Consider the following 19,024-nt stretch of genomic DNA (forward strand, 5'->3'; position numbering starts at 1 on the left):
GAAAATGTCTCATGAGCTTGCCTATATGTCAATCTGATAGAGGCATTGTCTCAATTGTAACACAGCTACTCACTCATTGATAGATCAATTCCATGTGTTGGCTATTGTGAATAGTGCCATAATAAACATATAGATATAGTGATTCAATTTACTTTGGCTATATACCCAGAATATTTTGGCCCTTCCAAGGCTCTGGATAATGCAATGTTTGTAGGGATATTCTTAGGTGCTATGTAGAAGGGATTTGAATTCTGCTTTCTGGAACCACCTCAGTGTAAAAGCAAAGCCTGGGGAACAAAGGCTATTATAGGCATTCTGTAAAAAAAAATATTACCACATCAATGACAAGCAGTAATGTCACACAGGGCCTGATACCATAAAAGAACAATGTGGGAATAGGTAATGGATTGCTGTATGGCTTTCTACCAAGGAATTATTACCTTTGCTTCTAGGTGTCAACAGTATATAGTGGTTCAATAATGTGGCTGGAGGCCTGGGGGTGGTGGCCCGTGCCTTTGATCCCAGCCCTCAGGAGGCAGAGACAGGCAGATCTCTGTGAGTTTGAGGCCAGGCTGGTCTACAGAGCAAGTTCCAGGGACAGCTCCAAAGCTACAGAGAAACCCTGTATCGAAAAACAATAAACAATCAAACAAAACCCCAAGCAACAAAAAATAATGTGACTGGACCTGGGATGGAGGATCATCAAGAGGAATTAAGAGGTTATTATCTTTCTTCAAGGAATGGGGAAGCTTATTAGAGCCCAAAGTTATTGGGAATGAGTGATAATAAAGAAAAATGCAACAGAGCTGGGAATGATGAACTATGTCTATTAACACCAGCACTGGGAGGTGGGAATTAGGAGGATTAAGAGTTCAAGGTAAAGGCTGGGCATTGGTGGCTCAAGCCTTTAATCCCAGCACTTGGAAGGCAGAGGCAGGCGGATCTCTGTGAGTTCGAGGCCAGTCTGGTCTACAGAGCAAGTCCCAGGACAACCTCCAAAGCAATACAGAGAAACCCTGTCTCGAGAAAAAAAAAAGAGTTCAAGGTTATTCTCAATTTACATAGTGACTTCAAAAAACCAGTCTGGACTATGTGAGACTCTGTCTCACTTCTCCTTCCCCTCAAAAGCAACAAAATGTCTAAAAGCACGGACCAAACTAACTGGGTTCAAATTCTATTTCTGCTACTTATTTGATGAGTTATCTTGGGAAAAGTATTTAGCCTTTTTGTGTCTTGGTTTACAAGTTTGAAAAATGGTGTTAAGACTGGCATTTATGATTCAGTGGATTCATCTGAAGCACACAGGAAATGCTATTTAATTGATAGCTGTTATTATTATACACCTGAGTGAGTAGACTGATTTATATCTGATATGCCAAAGACTTTTCCCAAGAATGCCCGTCTTGTGTGGTGCTGCGGATGGGAATGGACCCCAGGGCCTGATCTTTTGAAGAGAATGGTTACTTGTTTCAGTAACTATAGTTGAGACTTAGGAACTCTGCTCTATGGATACTTGGCAGAGGCATTTAGCTTTGTGACACTTAACAGTTACAGAGAAGCGAGGTGGGCTTGACGGTATTTATAGTTTCCAAGAATCAGGTGCCACAGCAGTGCCGTGACCTATGCCCTGGGCACATGTGGAAACACAGTATCTTTTTTTGTGTTGTTTTGTTCCTTGTTTTTCCGAGACAGCGTTTCTCTGTGTAACAGCCCTGGCTGTCCTAGAACTTGCTCTGTAGATCAGGCTGACATCGAACTCAAAGAGATCCTCATTCCTGTGCCTCCTGAGGGCTGGGATGAAAGAGCGCCATTACTGCCTGGCTGAAACACTGTATCTTTCAGGCTGAAACACTGTATCTTTAAAGAGAAGACCAGTCAATATAACAAGACTAGAGAGACTTCACTGTTAACATGTTTTAAAGTAAGTCATTAAGGCAAAAGGAGCTGCTCACCTGTGATGGGAGAGAGGCAGCTGTTAATAGTCCCTAGAGGATCTGAGTGAGAATCCTCCCAAGTTTTAGGCTTGCTTAGAGAAAAGGTCATCCAGAAACTCATTCCCTTGAGTTACTGTCTTAATTAGTGAGTGACTGGATAAGAAATACATTTTAGGCCTTTTTATCAGGGTACTAACATTTAATAGATAATATGTGTGGCTCACTATTTTATTTTGAGATATAGTTTTTCCCCATATTTTTCTCTACCTCTCCCATAGTCTATTCTGTGATATCTCAAGGAAGGAGGTGGCAAGACAGGAAAACAAATGATATAGAGATATGCCTTTGGATGCTGACCTATAAAACTGATTCCAGGTAAGTATAGTGGCACATTTTGTCATTCCAGCACTGGGATTAGGAATTTAAGGTCATTTTGGGCTACTTGGTGATCTCAAGGTCAGCCTGAGTACACAAGACCTTGTTTCAAACACACTCCTTAAAAAAAAACCCACCAAAAATAATTCCAGTGAAAATTTTTGTGGTTTCTCAGCAGCAGGGCTTCCAAAAATAACTGGGTTATTGGATGTTTTTATGGGATAATATAAAGTCAAATTAGAAGTAGTTAATAATTATTTAAATTTTATGATAGATGGATGGGTATATCACAGTTGCCACTTGACAGTGGAAATCAGTGGACAGAACGGGAATGTTTTCTAACATATATTGGTGATTAGCATAATTTCTTACTCTCATTTCTGCCTACAATGGCATTTGTGCTAAGCTCTGGACAGCCCAATAGTAGGTTTACAAGGGACTGGAGAGAAGGGTCAGCAGTTAAGAGCACTGGCTGCTCTCGTAGAGGACCTGGGTTTGGTTCTCAGTACCCATATGGCAGCTTAGAACTATCCATAACACCAGTTTCACGTAATCCAGTTCCCTCTTCTGATCTCTGTGGGTACCAGGCACACACGTGGTACACACACATACATGCAAGTAAAACACTCATACACATAAAAACATTCTTCAAAGTTACTTCTTAAAAAAAGAATTGAATAAAAATATTTTAAAAATTTAAAGCATTTCTACATTGAGAAGGACCTGTGCTTGGATGGGAACAGATTCATCTGATTTTCAAATTTCTAAAGCTGTATGTGTGTCACACTGCTTAATAATTACTTAGCAAGTAGTCCAAGACAGACTACTTGGAAGAGTTTGCATCAGTGCAGGTCGAAGGGTTAGCATTCCTAAGTATTGTTCTGTGTTGATTGTGTCATCAAGCTCAGGGAAGACTGAGAGAGAGGCAGGGCCATAAATGAGTCTGATTTTTGAAGACATTTGTGTGGCAGTAGTTGGACTAGTCAACACAGAGAAGTGAAAAAGTCACTACAGTTTCTAGTTATTGTCTCATGGGAGTCAGGACAGATTAAGGCTTGAAATAAATTGGTAATGTTTGAAACTGCTGCTTGGTGTTTGTTTGGCTAACCTTCAGCAAGTCATGTCTGTTTTCTTCTCCTTGAGTCTCAGTTTCCTCCTTTGTCAAGGCAAGATTGTTATGTACTACAGAAACAATTCCTCACTGTGCCTCCTACAGCATATGAAACACTTCTTAAAGCCACTGAGCTTAGGCTAACAAGCAATGACAGCTTGAAGAAGACAGCAGTCACTAATTCGAGGAACAGGGACCTTTTCAGCGAGGTGGATAATGGAAGATAGAGACAGCATCTTTTTTTTTAAAAAAGTTGCTTTTTCCCTTGCTAGCAGTCCAAGCCTGGAAGAGCAGCAAGGGGGCGGGGCCAGACTTCTGAAGGGGTTGCTATGATACCGAGGGGCCAGAGGAGGTTAACTGAACCCTTAAACCACTGCTCCCTCCCCCACCCGTCATCATCGGGGCCACTGGCCATTGTTCCCCACAAAATGGCGTCGGCAATCCCCCTCCCTGTCTGAGGCCTATGTATGGCTGAGGATGGGAGTGGGACTAGAGGTGGGAACAAAAACTACAATTCCCAGGGTACTCCGCACCCGCCTGTGAGGCACAGGCCACGTGCCTAGGCCTAGCAGTTACACGCCGTCAAAAATCGGTTAGCTCCCTTTCCCATCCCTGCTTTGGTTGTTGCCCCCCCTCCCCCGCGAGCACTAAGGTCCTGGGGGCGGGGGGGGGGCGGCGGTGGTATATGACATGACCGTTGCCCTCGCATCACAACCAGGTGACAGGTATTTGTAAATCTGTGCTTCGACTTCTAATCCCAAAGCCAGCAGGTATGGGTCTCGCGAGATAAACCGGGAACTGGAAAAAAGTGAGTAAGGGGTGGTGGGTGAAAAGGTACTGGTGGGTACCACTTATCTATACAGCCGGTTCATTTTAAGGTTTACAAAGAGCTGAGAGCGGTCTACGGGTGCTAGCAAGTGGCGTGTGATTGGACCTCTTTTTTGTTTGTTTGTGAGGGGCAAGGGGAAAGCAGAGGCGAGGACGAGTGCTTCAGAACACACAGGAGGTGTCATGCGTGGCTCCTCGCTGAGATTTTTTCTCTTTGCTAGAGGGAGAAGCCTGTCTCTTCGACGCATGCATCCACCTTGCTGCGCTGAGTGCGGGGGAAGGTGTGCGCAAGCGCCAGTTGGCCAGTCTCTGGGCACCTTGCTGTGATAGGGGCCGTTCCGAGTTTGGGCTGCTCAGTTGGCTTTCTCCGCCCCTCCCCCCTCTCTTTCCCTCCCTTCCCTTCCCTCCCTTCCCCGCCCCTCTCCAGTCCATCAGAATTCTCTGGCTTCAGTACGCGTGCGCCCGGTCAGCTGCGGGGCGAGCGCGAGCTTGGGCTCGCACCCTGCGCCCCTAACCCCGCCCGCTCTTTCCCTAACCGCGGTTGCTGGATCGGTGGGCTCGCGGGGAGACGCGCGCACGCGCACAGGACTCGGAGACGAGCTCGAGACACTGAGGAGGGGAGTAAGAAGCATCGGAGGAGGCGTTAGAGGAGGAGGTATATATGTGTATGTTTCTAGTGTATGGTGTAGCCGGTCGGGGGGTTGGAGGAGGCTTGAGAGACAGCGAGGGAGAAGTGAAGAGAGTCAGTCTCCGTCGGTCAGAGTCTCTAGTGAGGTGAGGGTCCTGGACTGGCCAGGACCCTGAGAGAGGGAGGAGGCCGGGGGGGCGTGTCCGGGATCGGGCTGAGAGATGAATGGGCCCAGGATGAATGGAAGGAGGCAGTAGCGGCCAACAGTCCGTTCAGAGTAAGCGCCCCAGTGTGTGTGCGTGCTCAGGGGGAGCTGCTTGACCAAGGCAGGGTGCGTGCGGTCACCCAACGGTACTGGACGAGGCCGGACTCAGGTCTTGGGGTTGTAAGAGCTTGAGTCCAAGTGACCGAGTACGGAGAGGAAAATTGAGAGGCGAGGAAAGTGGGGAAGGACAGATTTGAGGCTGAGGTGCGTTTTTTTTTCCGTTTCTGTCGGGGAGGGTGGCAACTTTGGCAGTTGATGGAAGACGAGAGACGGGGAAGGTGAGGATACAGGAGGTGGTTGACAAAGGGACTGAGAGATCATTTAAGTGAGATTGGTGCTACTAAAAAGAATCGCTTTGGAAGTGGGATGCTCAACAAGGTTTGGGTGTGTTATATTGATGGAAATGGAGTGGGGGAAAGAGTAGGCTTAATTTAGAGGTTCATTTGATGTACAAGGGTCGATAGGACTGAAGTATGGGTGAGGGACATAGCAGGCTGATTGTGTAAATTCTGTTAGGTGCAAGGGAATTGAGAGGTGTGGCTTGTGTTCTGTGACTGACCTGCTGGGAATGGGGAGGAGAGGGTATGACAGGGTTAGGATAAAAGTCATGAGGTGGTTTCCCTGTACTGAAAGAGGTTTTCTTTAGTTAAGAGCTGTGAAACATTTCTATTGTGGGATGTGGGCGGAAACCCCCAGAGTGTATGTCTCTCTGTATCTTGCCAGTCGATACACTGTTAAAACAAGACAGCCTTCAAAAGAGGTGCCAGTTTTGTGGCTCTTGCTTGCCTCCCTCCATCCCTTCTTCCTCTCTCTCTCCCTCCCACCCCCTCCCACAGACTGGGTCTCATCCTGTCGCCAAGGCTGGCCTGAAATTCACTTTGTAGCCACGGTTGGTCTTGAATTCCCTTCCATCGTCGTGCCTCAGCCTTCAGGTGTGATTCCTTAAGGGTTACTGCTGAGATAGTTGTATGAACCAATCAATAGTCTCGAGTTGTGAAAAATCCGTGTAGCAGTGATTGCACCCAATATTTGGAGGCGTTGTTAACCGTTTTTCATGAATTCGTTTGGTTTTGTTGGTTTTTGAGTTTGAGAAAAGGTCTCACTATGCAGGCCTGGCTGATGAGGAACTTGCTATGTAAACCAGGGTGGCCTGGAATTCAGAGAAATCTGGCTGCCTCTGCATCTAAGTTTTAATATGAAGAGAACTTTTCAGAGATCTTAGTGTATGACAGAACTGGAGGTGTTTTTAGACGGCAGCTTATAACTCTTTGGATTGTTGAATTTAAGATTTATTTAAACTGGTCAGCCTGAGGGAAAGATACCTTGTATTAGATGTTAGCCAAAATGTATTAAATGTTAGACAGTATGCACGAAATCCGATTTTGAGTGTTCAATAGTGATACCTGATGTTTTTCTTTATTCTTGAATTTAATTTATTTGAAAACTGGCACTTGCTCTCGCTGTTTTTGTTTCTTTGTATGATGAGGATCCAACCCAGGGTCTTGAGTATGCTAGGCAATCCCCTCTACCTCTGAGCTGGTCTGCAACTGGTGTAACTTTAAATTACAATAGCTTACTTGGACATTTTGTTTTATGAATATGTTACTTAGCTTCTGGTAAGGTCTTGTAATGTTTTCATTTTGTTCGGGTCAAGATTAGTGATTATGGATTCTTAGCTTTTCATGATTATTTTTACAAGTTTTGACATATATTGAGATCTTGGAAATGTAAATTTAAGAACATTTCTTGCATTCTGTTTTGAAATTGGAAGGAGTACAATCCTTTCTTTGACTGCTTTTAGTTTTTTAACACAAAGGTTAATATTGTATTTAGTTGAGATGAAGATTTTGTGTGCATATATGCCAGTATATGTATCAAGCACACATTAAGTAGAGTAGAAATATAAACATACAGTGGGGACTCAGAAATGTGCAAGTCTTCCAGGAAAGGTGATCTGCTAGTTTTTCACTAGATATTCCTGGAGTGGAAAGGCATACAAGTATACAAGTGGGGATTTAAGGAGTCGGCTGAGGTAAGGCTGGAATCAGATGCTGAGATTGAAGCTGAAGAGAAATACTTACTAGACTTATTCCCCTACAGCCTTTTCTGGCCCTCCTTTCTTCCAGTTGCTGCCTTCTCCACTGTGCCCTTCAGATTGTCTACATACTTTACACATACTTCCACACTATCCTTCTGTATCTTCCTCAAATTTGAAAGAGAGTATAAAGGTCAAAGATAAGGCTGCTGTGCTGGTACAGTGCCTTGAATCCCAGCACTTGGTTGTGAGGCAGATTTTTTTTTTTTTTTGGTTTTTCGAGACAGGGTTTCTCTGTATTGTTTTGGAGGCTGTCCTGGAACTCGCTCTGTAGACCAGGCTGGCCTCAAACTCACAGAGATCCACCTGCCTCTGCCTCCCGAGTGCTGGGACTAAAGGCGTGCGCCACCAACGCCCAGCTGTGCACCACCAACGCCCGGCCTGCCTGCTATCTTGATAGTGTGTTTTGAGGCACTAAACTTTTGAAGCATCATGACATGCAGTTATGCATTTTCTTTTGTTTCTTATGCCATTTGCTCATTCTTTTTTTCTCCTCCCCTCCTCAGGCTGGCCTCAGAGGTATGGAACCAAGGATGACCGTGAACAATTCTTTTAAAATAGTTATAATATTTATGTGTATAAATGTTTTTCTTGTATGTATTATATGTGTACTGCATGCATGCCTGGTGCCTATGGAGGCCAGAAAAGGGCTTTGATACCCTAGAATTGTATGTGAGCTGTCATGTGGGTGCTGGGAACCAAACCCATGTCCTCTGCAAGAGCAGTAAGCACTCCTACCTACCAGCTCTAAACTTATAAAATGATATTTTTATTAATTCTTTGATAATTTCATATTATATATTTTGATCGTATTTATTGGCCTCCCCCTCCAATTCTCCCATATCCACCTTCACCTTTGTCTCCATCTAATGAGTTTTCTTTTTTTCTTCATGGAGTCATTCTGCATTGCTCTACTTGTGTGGGATGTGTAACATGTCCTGGAGTGTGGTCAGCTTACCAGGGGTTACATCATTAAAAAGACTGACACTTTCTATCCCAGCAGTTATCAAATGGCAATAGCTTCTCAACTAGTGGTAAGATTTTATGTCATCCTCCCTTCTTTTACACGTGACTCGAATACAAGTTTTTATTTGTGAAGATTGTGCATTGACTTGGTTTCTGGGGATGTTCCAAAGCTCCATATTAGTTAGACTTTTCTATTTTTAAAAATATTTATTATTATTATTATTTTATTGTGTGTGTATTTAAGTCAGATGACAACGTTATGGAATTGGTTTCCTCCTTCCATATAAAGATATGGATTTCAGGGATTGAACTCAAATCATTAGGCTTCCACGGCAAACACTTATACTCATTGAGCCATCACACTATCCCCAGGGAAACTTTTATATGGTTAAACTTCATATACACTAAAAAATCCTTATGCTGAAATTATAGGGATGTTTTTTGCCTACTTATTTATATATGTCTTGTGTGGGATATTCATATGTGTGCAAATGTGTTCACTCATGCCAGTGTGTCTGGAGACTAGATGTTAATCCCAGGTATCTTCTGTTATAGTGCCCCACCTTAGTTTTTGAGACAGTGTCTCTTGCTGAACATAAAGCTCACCAAATACTAGACTAGCCAGTGAGCATATAGGATCTGCCTGTCTCTAACTCTCTGTGCTGGGGTTACAGGTAACTGCCATGCTCAGCTATTTTACATGGATGCTGGAGAATCTGAACTCAGGTCCTGATGGTGTACAGTAAGCATTTTACTCACTGAGCCATTTCTCTGGTGCCACTTTTGAACTAAGATTATTTGTTTTGCACAGTGGTACATTTCTGTAATCCTAGCACTCAGGAAACTGAGGCAGGAGTACGATCAAGACCTACCTGGTCTATAGTGTGTAAGGTGAAATATTCCTTTAAAATTGTAGAAAAACAGTTGGGCATGGTGGTGCATACCTGTAACTCTAGCACTATGGAGCAGAGACAGGAAGACTAGTTTGTGTCCAAGGGCAGCCAAGTTACATGGAGAGTTCCAGGCCAGTCTGTGCTTAAATAGCAATATCTTGTCTGAAACCAACCAATTAACCAACCTGTCAACCAAACAGACAGACAACCAAAATACACAACATTAGCTAAAGAAAAAAGAATAAAGGAATTTGACTCAAATTATTTGGATAGATTCCCAATTTGAACAATCATAAACTATATAACACATATAATTGCTGTTTTAGATATATACAATAACCAGTTTTGGGTTAAATGGTAGATAATTATGACTTACATCTATTTTCACTGTTTTTTTAAAATTTAATTTAGCCCCAGGTAGCCTGAAAGTTGTAATCCTCAGCCTACTATTGTGCTGGGATTGTAGGAATAATGTCAACATGTCTGACTTTCAGCTGACTTCTTCACTATATACATATAATCAATCCCTTGCAGAGACTTTATTTCCAAAGAATGTGATAAGGTTTTGCATTGTATATATCTGTGCACCTTAGTGTTATACGACCACATGTATTAGAAGAGGCCCCTTATTAGGAGCAGTCATAAGTGGGGTTGGGAGTGAGATACTGCTGTTGAACTCTAGCTTCTTTTTTGTGGGGCTAGAGATGGAAGTCAAGACCTGGCACAGTCTAAGCAAGTTCTCTGTCACTGAGTTGCCCCTTTCTCCCACTTCCTGGCTTTTTTCCCCTAGCTGTGCCATTTTAGTTCAATTTACTTGTTCTCAGTTTACTTTTAAATATTTTGGCCTTTTGAAATAATCTCTTGTAGCCCAGGCTGATCTCAAATTTGCAAGGATAATTTTGAACTTTGGATCCTCTTGTCTTCCACCTCCTGAGTGCTGAGATTATGGGTGTGCACCATCATGTTGGGCTTTCTGAGGTGCTGATCCAGCTCAGCAAGCATTCTGAATCACAGCCCTAGTGATCTTTATTAAAGGTTTTATTTATTTATTCATTTATTTATTTGGGGGGGTCCAGACAGGGTTTCTCTGTGGCTTTGGAGGCTGTCCTGGAACTAGCTCTGGTCTCGAAATCACAGAGATCCACCTACCTCTGCCTCCTGAGTGTTGGGATTGAAGGCGTGCACCACCACCACCTGGCTTAAAGGTTTTATTTTTTAAGTTAAGTGTATTATGTGTGTCTGAGTATTGGTATGTGAATTCAGGTACCACAAGAGGCCACTGGCATCAGCTTCCCCTACCTAGAGGTATAGGCAGTTGTGAACTGAGGAACATGGGTCCTGGGTACCAAAGTCAGATCCTATATAAGACCACTGTGCACTCTTAACCACTGAGTCATCTCTCCAGCCACAATCCCTCCCCATCAGTCATCTTTTTAATAAAGGGACTAGTAACTCAGGCCAGCCCCAAGTCTAGTGTTCAAAGAATCAATCCCCTTGTATCAGCTATCAGAATAGCTGGAGCTATAGACACCCACATATTTTTCTATGACAGGATCTCACTATATGTTGCCCAGACAGGCCACTGTTGGGATTGCAAGCATGGGTCACCATGACACTTAATTTTTTGAGTCTTTTTGGTTTGTAAGAGGAATAACAGTTTTATTGATTTCAAGATTCTTGTGATGATTTAATGGAAAAGTGTATAGAAGGATATAAAACATATGGTGTGTTTTTAAGAGACAGGATTTTATTAGATAACCCTGACTGGTCTAGAACTCACGCTGTAGACCAGACTGGCTTCAAACTCACAGAGAAATGCCTGTCTCTGCTTGAGCCATTACTGCTTGACCAAACTTGTCCTTCTTAAAACAGTGTTTTTGCCAAGTGGTAATGGTGCATGCCTTTAATCCCAGCACTTGGGAGGCAAAGGCAGGCAGATCTCTGGCCTACAAAGTGAGTTCCAGGACAGAGAAACCCTGTCTCAAAAAAAAAGATTTATTTTTATTTATGTGTATATGTATATTTGTATGCAGGTATATGCCATATGGAGTATTTTATAGCTTTGTTGCTCTTTTGAGCTAACAGGTGTTTTGTGGGGAGACAGGGTTGAGATTGGGTTTCACTATGTAGCCTAAGCCAGCTTTGAACTCATGGTCATCTTCCTGTCTCACTCAGCCTTCTGAATGTTGAGATTGCTGGTGTGCATCACCATACCAAGCTTCAGCTAGTTGTTTTAAAATTATGTTCTTTTAAGTTATTTTACTTTATGTATATGGGTGTTTCACCTGCATGTATATCTGTGCACCACGTGTGTGCCTGGTATCAGCAGAGAACAGAAGAGGATGTTAAGTTCCCTGGAACTGGGGTTACAGATAGTTGTAAGCTGCCATGTGGGTGGCTTAAATTATATTTTCTAATGACTATTACTGATGTCAGAGTATTGATTTTGGCTTTGGTGTTTCTGTTGAGTTCTTTGTTTCCTATTATTTTTTAGTTGATTTGCTGCCCCTTCTAGTTAGTCATGTAGTTAGTCTAGTCTGTACATTTTGCCATTATCTTCTCCTTTAGTTTTTTTCCCCTGCTTTGAGACAGGGGCTCATGTAGCTCTGGCTGGCCTTGATCCTGATCCTTATGCTTCTTACCTCCCCCCCCCCCCAGTGCTGGTATTAACAAGTATGTGTCACCATGCCCATCTTTTTTCCTCTTCTTTAAAAACAGCAGAATTGCCGGGCGTTGGTGGCACACTCCTTTAATCCAAGTACTTGGGAGGCAGAGGCAGGTGGATCTCTGTGAGTTCAAGGCCAGCCTGGTCTACAGAGTGATTTCCAGGACAACCTCCAAAACAATACAGATAAACCCTGTATCGAAAAAACAAAAATAAATAAATAAATAAAAATAGAATAAAAAATGGAAAGGCAGAATTTCAGTTCAGCATGAAGTCTCAGATCACCACAAGCTAGTAATTCTTCTGCCTTAGTTTCTGTCATGCTAAGATTGCTAGAGTGCATCATTATGCCCCATTTCCTTTAATATTTGTTCATCTTGCTTTATTTCCTTCATTGGTAGCAATGACAATAGGAATTTTGGAAGTCTTCTTCCTTTTTGGAGATTAAGTCTCATGTATCCTAGGCTGGCTTTGAACTTAACTGTTGTAGTCAGGGTTGAACTTGAATTCTCGACTTTTCTGCCTCTACCTTCTGAATATTGAGATAACAGTTGTGGGTCCCTTGCCTGGATTATGAGATGCTAGGGATCAAACCTAGGGCTATTTGCATTCTAGGCAAACACTCCATCAGCTGAGCTACATCCCTAACCCTGACTTATTCTTGACTTGTTAATCATTATTTATATGGAAGATGGCTTAGCCTCACTTGTAAGTTAAATGTTAACTGAAAACATACTGAGGGTTGAAGCTGTAGCTTGGTGATTACTTGCTAATGTGCAAGGCTCTGGGTTTGATCCTCTGTGCTGCATAAAAAGAAAACACACTGAGATTTTAAAATCACATTAGAGTGTTAAAAATCAAAATGTTTGAGAATTTTTTGTCGGGTGTAAGGGAAAAGATAGATATAGTATGTGGAAGTTTAAATTGGTATAATGGTCATGGGAAGCAATTTTTCAGTATTGTATAAAGATTGCATATGTTCATCTTGATATAATAGTGTATTTCAGTGAAAGTTAAAAATGTATAGGCATATACCTGTTACAAATGTATACATACACATATACATGTATCCATACATATATATTAAATATTTATAGTAGCAAAAATTTTAATGCTACAGAGTAAGAATAAGAGCCTTCTATGTGTTGAAAAAAATCCTCCCTTGCTCATATTATCTCTCATCTCTCTCTTCAACTGGATTCCTGGAGTTAGGTCTGGTTCGTGGAGAAATCTTCAGAGACAGCTGAACCAAGCTCCTGGAAACTCATCAACTATAGACCAAAAGTGGTGGATACTCCAGGGGACTAGGCCCTCTGTATGCGGGAAACAGTTTTGAAGCTTAGACTATCTGAGGGGCCCCTGGAAGGACCAGGATACAAACATGGAGCCCATTCTCTGTGGTGGGATGCCAAGCTCAGCCTTAATGTATGGGGAAGGGGCTTGGCCCTGCCCCACCTATTGTGTCAGACTTTGTTGACTCCTCATGGGAGCCCTTACCAATGAGGAGTAGTGGACTGGGAGTGGATTGGGGGGAGGCAGGGTGGGAAGGAATAACAGGAAAAGGGGTGGGATGGAGAATTGTGGTTGGAAGTAAAATGAAATTTAAAAGAGAAAATCCTAAGTCATGACTATAAAAAATGAGCAATCCTAGTATTCAGAATTCAAAGACAGCCTAGTGTACATAGGCAGATTTATTTCAAAATTCCGAAACAAGAAGAAAAAAGCTTAGTGATTTGGGCATGGTATTATTCACCTGTAGTCCCAGCTCTTGGGAGACTGGGACAAAAGGATGGCTTGAACCCAGAATTTTGTGCCGGCTTGAGTAATGTAGTGAGGTTTTGCCTCAAAAACAAAATACCCCCAATTTAGTGTAGGCTGGGCCAGATGGTGCAGTCCTATAATCCCAGCTATTAACGAGGCTGAGGTAGGAGGATTGCAAATTCAAGGTAGACAGTGGACTACAGACTGAATTCAAGGCCATCTTGGACAACTTCATGAGAGCCTGTCTCAAAATAAAAAAAAAAGGAACTCAGGGTAGAACACTTGTCTAGCATGTGGGAGGTCCAAGCTCTAGTACTACAAACAACAACAACAACAAAAACTTGTTGTATAGTATATGCTTTGGGGGGGTGCAAAGATAAGCATATTTTCTAAAGAGACTTTAAAGGTGCTTGAAGTATATAATAGCTCAGTGGTAGGGCACTCACCTAGTGTGTGTCCTGAGGCCCTAGATTCCATCCATAGAATTGCAAAACAAAAACATGAAGAAATATGGTTATCAGGTATTGTGGCACATGGCCCGTAGAACCAGTGTTTAGGAGGCTTAGGTAGGAGGATTGCTATGAATTTAAGATCGGACTGGATTACATAGTAAGTTACTGGGCCAGCCAGGACTACATAGCAATACAACTTTCAGAAAATGAAAACAAACTAAACCCCTAAAACACAGATAGTTCACACAAGATAAAAGCAAAAGAATAGAAATGAAAATGAAAAAAAATGTAAATGAAAATGTGACAAAAAATCATAATATAACTTTGGATAAAATGTTAAATCCTTGAGAACAAGGACTAAGTTTTGTTCTTTTATTCTTAGATATTGATTTAGTGAGCTGGGCGTTGGTGGCACACGCCTTTAGTCCCAGCACTCGGGAGCCAGAGGCAGGTGGATCTCTGTGAGTTTGAAGCTGGCCTGGTCTACAGATTGAGTTCCAGGACAGCCTCCAGAGCTATACAGAGAAACCCTGTCTTGAAAAAAAAAGACTTAGTGAGTGTACATTGGTACTTGGTGTTTATTGTTAAGAAAATGTATGTATGAGAAATGTATGTATGAGACATAATGGACACTTTTTACTATTTAAATATGCCTTCTTTTAGTTTCTATAAAAGTTAAAGCAATCTGATCCATTGGTTGACAAAGTACTACTTTTTATCTTGTTTTGAGGTGAGAGTTTTGTTAAATTTATTTTTTAAGTCCTAGACTCAAGTAATCTCTCTGTCTTAGTCTCCTAAGCAGTTGGGATTACTGGTGTGCAACAATGTACTGGATCCAAGTTGGATTTTCCATGTGTTGAGGGAATAGAGGTGGAATACAAATTTGTGACTCTCCCCCTATAATTTGAGTCTCTGTAGAAGTGTTTTTGTAGTTGCCTTTATATGTATTCCTAGACTTAGATTATGACATTACCATTTTATGAAAGAAAAATGATTATACTTAAGCTATACTATATGAACTCAATAGATGATTCCAGGCCTGAGGAAACTCCAGATTTGAAGCCTGATTTTTTTGTTTTGTTTTGTTTTTATGAGACAGGGTTTCTCTGTATTGTTTCAGAGGCTATCAGTCCAGCCAGGCCTCGAACTCACAGAGATCCGCCTGCCTTTGCCTCCCGAGTGCTGGGATTAAAGGTGTGCAGTACCACCACCCGGCTGAAGCCTGATTTTTTTGTAGACTTTTGTTGTACTGTATTTCTATATTGCTGAATATAGAATAGATAACTTTTTTAGTACAGAATATCTCTTTAATATTGCCAACATGGTTTATTACTGGAAAGTCTTTTTTGAGACAGTGTTTCTCTGTGTAACTTTGTAAATCAGGCTGGCCTTGAACTCACAGAAATCCTCCTGCCTCTGCCTCCTGATTGCTGGGATTAAAGGCGTGCTCAACCACTGCCTGGCTTACTGGAAATTATTTTAAAAATACATTATGTTTCTGCCTTCCTAAATTGAGTCCCTCTGAAAATCTACTTAGTGTTTTTGTTAGTATTATTGAGTAGTGCTTTATTTTTACTAACATTTTTACATTTATTTATTTATCTATTTATATGTGGAGGTAGGTGTACATTTATTATGAGATCAGAGGACAGCTTACACGAGTCAGTTCTTTCCTTCCCTAGGCCCTGGGAATTGAACTCAGGTTGTCCCACTTGGCAGCAGGCACCTTACCCATGGAGCCATTTCAATGGCTTTGAATAGCTCTTTAATACAATGCTGCCCTGGGATATTAAGAAGTGGAAAATAAAAGCTTTTATCTATTGATTGTTATATTGTGCCAGGCCTTGTGCTAAGTACTTTACATTTTCATATTAGTCCTGTGAGATTCACAAATGAAATAAAAGATGAGTGAGGTTAAATTATTTGCTGCAAGGCAAAACCAAGATTTGATTGCAGGTTTCTCTGACTCCATACCCTGCCTGTGTTTTGTTTTATGGTCAAGAAAAGTATTGGAAGCTAGGTTTATTTGTACTTGTCTGTAACTCCAGCTCCCTGGGAAGTTCAGGGCCTGTCCGTGCTACACAGTGAGATGGAGTCAAGTCTGAGCAGCTGACTGAGATCCTATTTTGAAAATAAAAAGAAAGCACAGGCATTTAGTTTCTTGGTAAATTGCTTACCTAGCATGCATAGGACCCTAAGTTCAGTCACCAGGAATAAGTGAGGAGGAAGAGGGAGAGCAACAGTAGTAGCTATTGGATTCATGAGGAAAATAATTGAAAAGGAGGAAAGAGGAAAAGGAGCTTCTATTGGAATGATGATGAAGAAATCAGAAAAAGGATGCTTAGTGAAGTCCTTTGCCTGGTTTAAATTATTATTGTTGTTGTTGTTGTTGTTGTTATTATTATTATTATTATTATTATTATTAATGCCACTGGGGACCAAACCCAAAGTCTTCTCTATTTTAGACAAATGCACCACTACAGAGCTATACCTCTATCCTAGAACTCATTTTTCTGACTCATCATTTGTCCTTAAGTTATTAGTTATTACCTCCTGTTATTATTGGGTCTTTTCCTTTTAAAACACTGGTTTCCAACCTTCCTAATGCTGTGACTCTTTAATACAGTTCCTCATGTCATAGCAATACCCAATATAAAATTATTTTGTTGCTACTTCCTATCTATAGTTTTGCTCCTGTTAAGAATCTTTTTTTCCCTAGACAGGGTTTCTCTGGGTAACAGCTCTAGCTGTCCTGAAACTAGTTCTGTAGACCAGGCTGGCCTCCAACTCACAGAGATCCACCTGCCTCTGCCTCTGCTGGGATTAAAGGAATGTGCTACCACTGTCTGGTACTGTTACAGGTCTTAATGTAGGGCTGGAGAGATGGCTCACAGGTTAAGAGCTCTGGCTGCTCTTCCAGAGGCCCTAGGTTCAATTCCCAGCACCCACATGGCAGCTTGCAACTGTTTATAACTCCAGTTCCAGGGGATCTGATACCCTCACGCAGGCATACAGGCAGACAAGACACTAATGCATTAAAATAAAAATAAATCTTAAAATGTAAATAAATAAAATATTAATATAAATATCTGCTATGAAAGATATCTGATATGCAAGCTGGGCAGTGGTGGCGTGTTCCTTTGGTCTCAGCACTCACGAGGCAGAGGCAGGCAGATCTCTGTGAGTTCGAGACCAGCCTGGTCTACAAGAGCTAGTTCCAGGACAGTCTCCGAAGCCACAGAGAAACCCTGTCTCAAACAAACAAACAAACAAACAAACAAAAATAAAAAAAGATACCTGATATGCAACCCACGTGAAAGGGTCTGTTGACCCCCAAAGGAGTCATGATCCATAGGTTCAGAACCACTGCTCTAAAACAAGAATGCTTTTATAAAATAAAGGAATACTTTATTGTAGACAAACATAGAAGGAAAAACCCATAAAAATGGGGATGAGAGGTCAATATAATTTTTTAAAAATTATAGTGACTGAGTTTAGTCAAAACATGTTAAGATTTCTTGTTTTTTTGCTTTGAGACATGTAGCCCAGGTTGTCCTTGAATGCCTGATCCCTCTGCTTCTACCTCCCAAGTGTTGAGATTACAGGTGTGTGTTACCACACTAAGCTCTAAATGTGGTAAGATTCTTTCCTTCCTTCCTTCCTTCCTTCCTTCCTTCCTTCCTTCCTTCCTTCCTTCCTTCCTTCCTTCCTTCCTTTCTTCCTTCCTTCCTTCCTTCCTTCCTTCCTTCCTTCCGTCCTTCCTTCCTAAATTGAGTTGTTTTTCGAGACAGGGTTTCTCTGTGGCTTTGGAGGCTGTCCTGGAACTTGCTCCTGTCTCTGTCTCCCAAGTGCTGGGATCACAGGAATGCACCAGCACTCTTGGTTTAAGATAAAATTACACAAAAGGTTCACTATTAGAAAGTCAGGCTTGGAGGAACTAGAGTCCTCTCTTCTCAGGGACTTGGGTACAGACAGCAGGATAGTGAGGTTCCATCTCAAAGGTGAAAAAGTTACCATTGTAAATGCCATAGTTAATTATTTCAGTACATTTATAAGGTTGTATAGCCTTGATTACAATCCAGTTTTACTATGTTTTTTATGATACTGAGGGTTTAAACAAAAACCTTGTATATATTAGACAACACACTATGGCTGTCTCTCTCTCTAGTTTTTAGTTTGAGATAAGATTTTGTTAAGTTTCCAAAGTGTACTTGAACTCACTCTGTAGCCCAGGTGACTGAAATACAGGCCTTTACCCTGGACCGAATCTACTTTTGTTTATTGAGACTAGAATTTTTTTTATACATATATTCCAGGTTGGCCTTTGTCTCTCAGTGCTAGGATTATAACCATTTCTACAACACTGGACTTGTTTGTATTCAAACATTAAAAACTGCTTTTTGCCAGGTGTGGTAGTGTACACCTTTAATCCCAGCACTAGGCAGGTAGATCTCTGTGAGTTCAAGTTCAGCCTGGTCTACAAAGGAAGATCCAGGACAGACATGGTTGACACACAGAAAAACCCTGTCTTGAAAAAACAACCAACCAAATAAAAAAGCTGCTTTTCATAATACTCAACATTGAACCCAGACTCTGGAGTGTGCTAAACCTATGTTCTACCTCCGAGCTATCCTTTTAGCTCTGCAATCTAGTTTTAAGTAGTTACTAAGTAATGCTTAATTTTGATTGTCAACCTGATTGGATTGTAAAGCATCTCCAAGAACAATGAAGTATATTGAGGGCATTTCCAGAGAGGGAGAAGCAAAAATCATACAGCACAGCTATTTTCTCTATTTCTTTTCTTTTTTATACAAGTTCTCACTGTATACCCCTTTATGTTCTGAAACTCACTTTGTAGACCAGGCTGGTGTTAGACTCACAGAAATCCTTCTGCCTCAGCCTCCTAAGTGCTGGAATTAAAGGCATGTGCCACCACACCCAGCTCTTAGAACTTCTTACCTGCCATGACAGACTAAAGCTTTTGGCGACTGTGAGCCAGAATAAATCTTTCTTCCCTTAAGTTGTAAGATATTTTATCACTGCAAGGCACA

The 19,024-nt window shown here is 41.7% G+C and overlaps 1 protein-coding gene across 1 annotated transcript in view; it reads left to right on the forward strand.

Annotated features, from left to right (window-relative positions):
- The first annotated feature begins 4,000 nt into the window (after positions 1 to 4,000).
- Positions 4,001 to 19,024, forward strand: part of Wnk3 (WNK lysine deficient protein kinase 3) — a 134,328-nt gene continuing 119,304 nt past the window's right edge. Inside the window, exon 1 of the mRNA XM_040744002.1 lies at positions 4,001 to 4,228. The gene's annotated coding sequence lies outside the window, so the exon portion shown is untranslated. The remainder of the gene's footprint in view (positions 4,229 to 19,024) is intronic.

This window comes from Mesocricetus auratus, unplaced genomic scaffold, assembly GCF_017639785.1.
Source record: "Mesocricetus auratus isolate SY011 unplaced genomic scaffold, BCM_Maur_2.0 Super-Scaffold_100003, whole genome shotgun sequence".
Classification (NCBI taxonomy): Eukaryota; Metazoa; Chordata; class Mammalia; order Rodentia; family Cricetidae; genus Mesocricetus; species Mesocricetus auratus.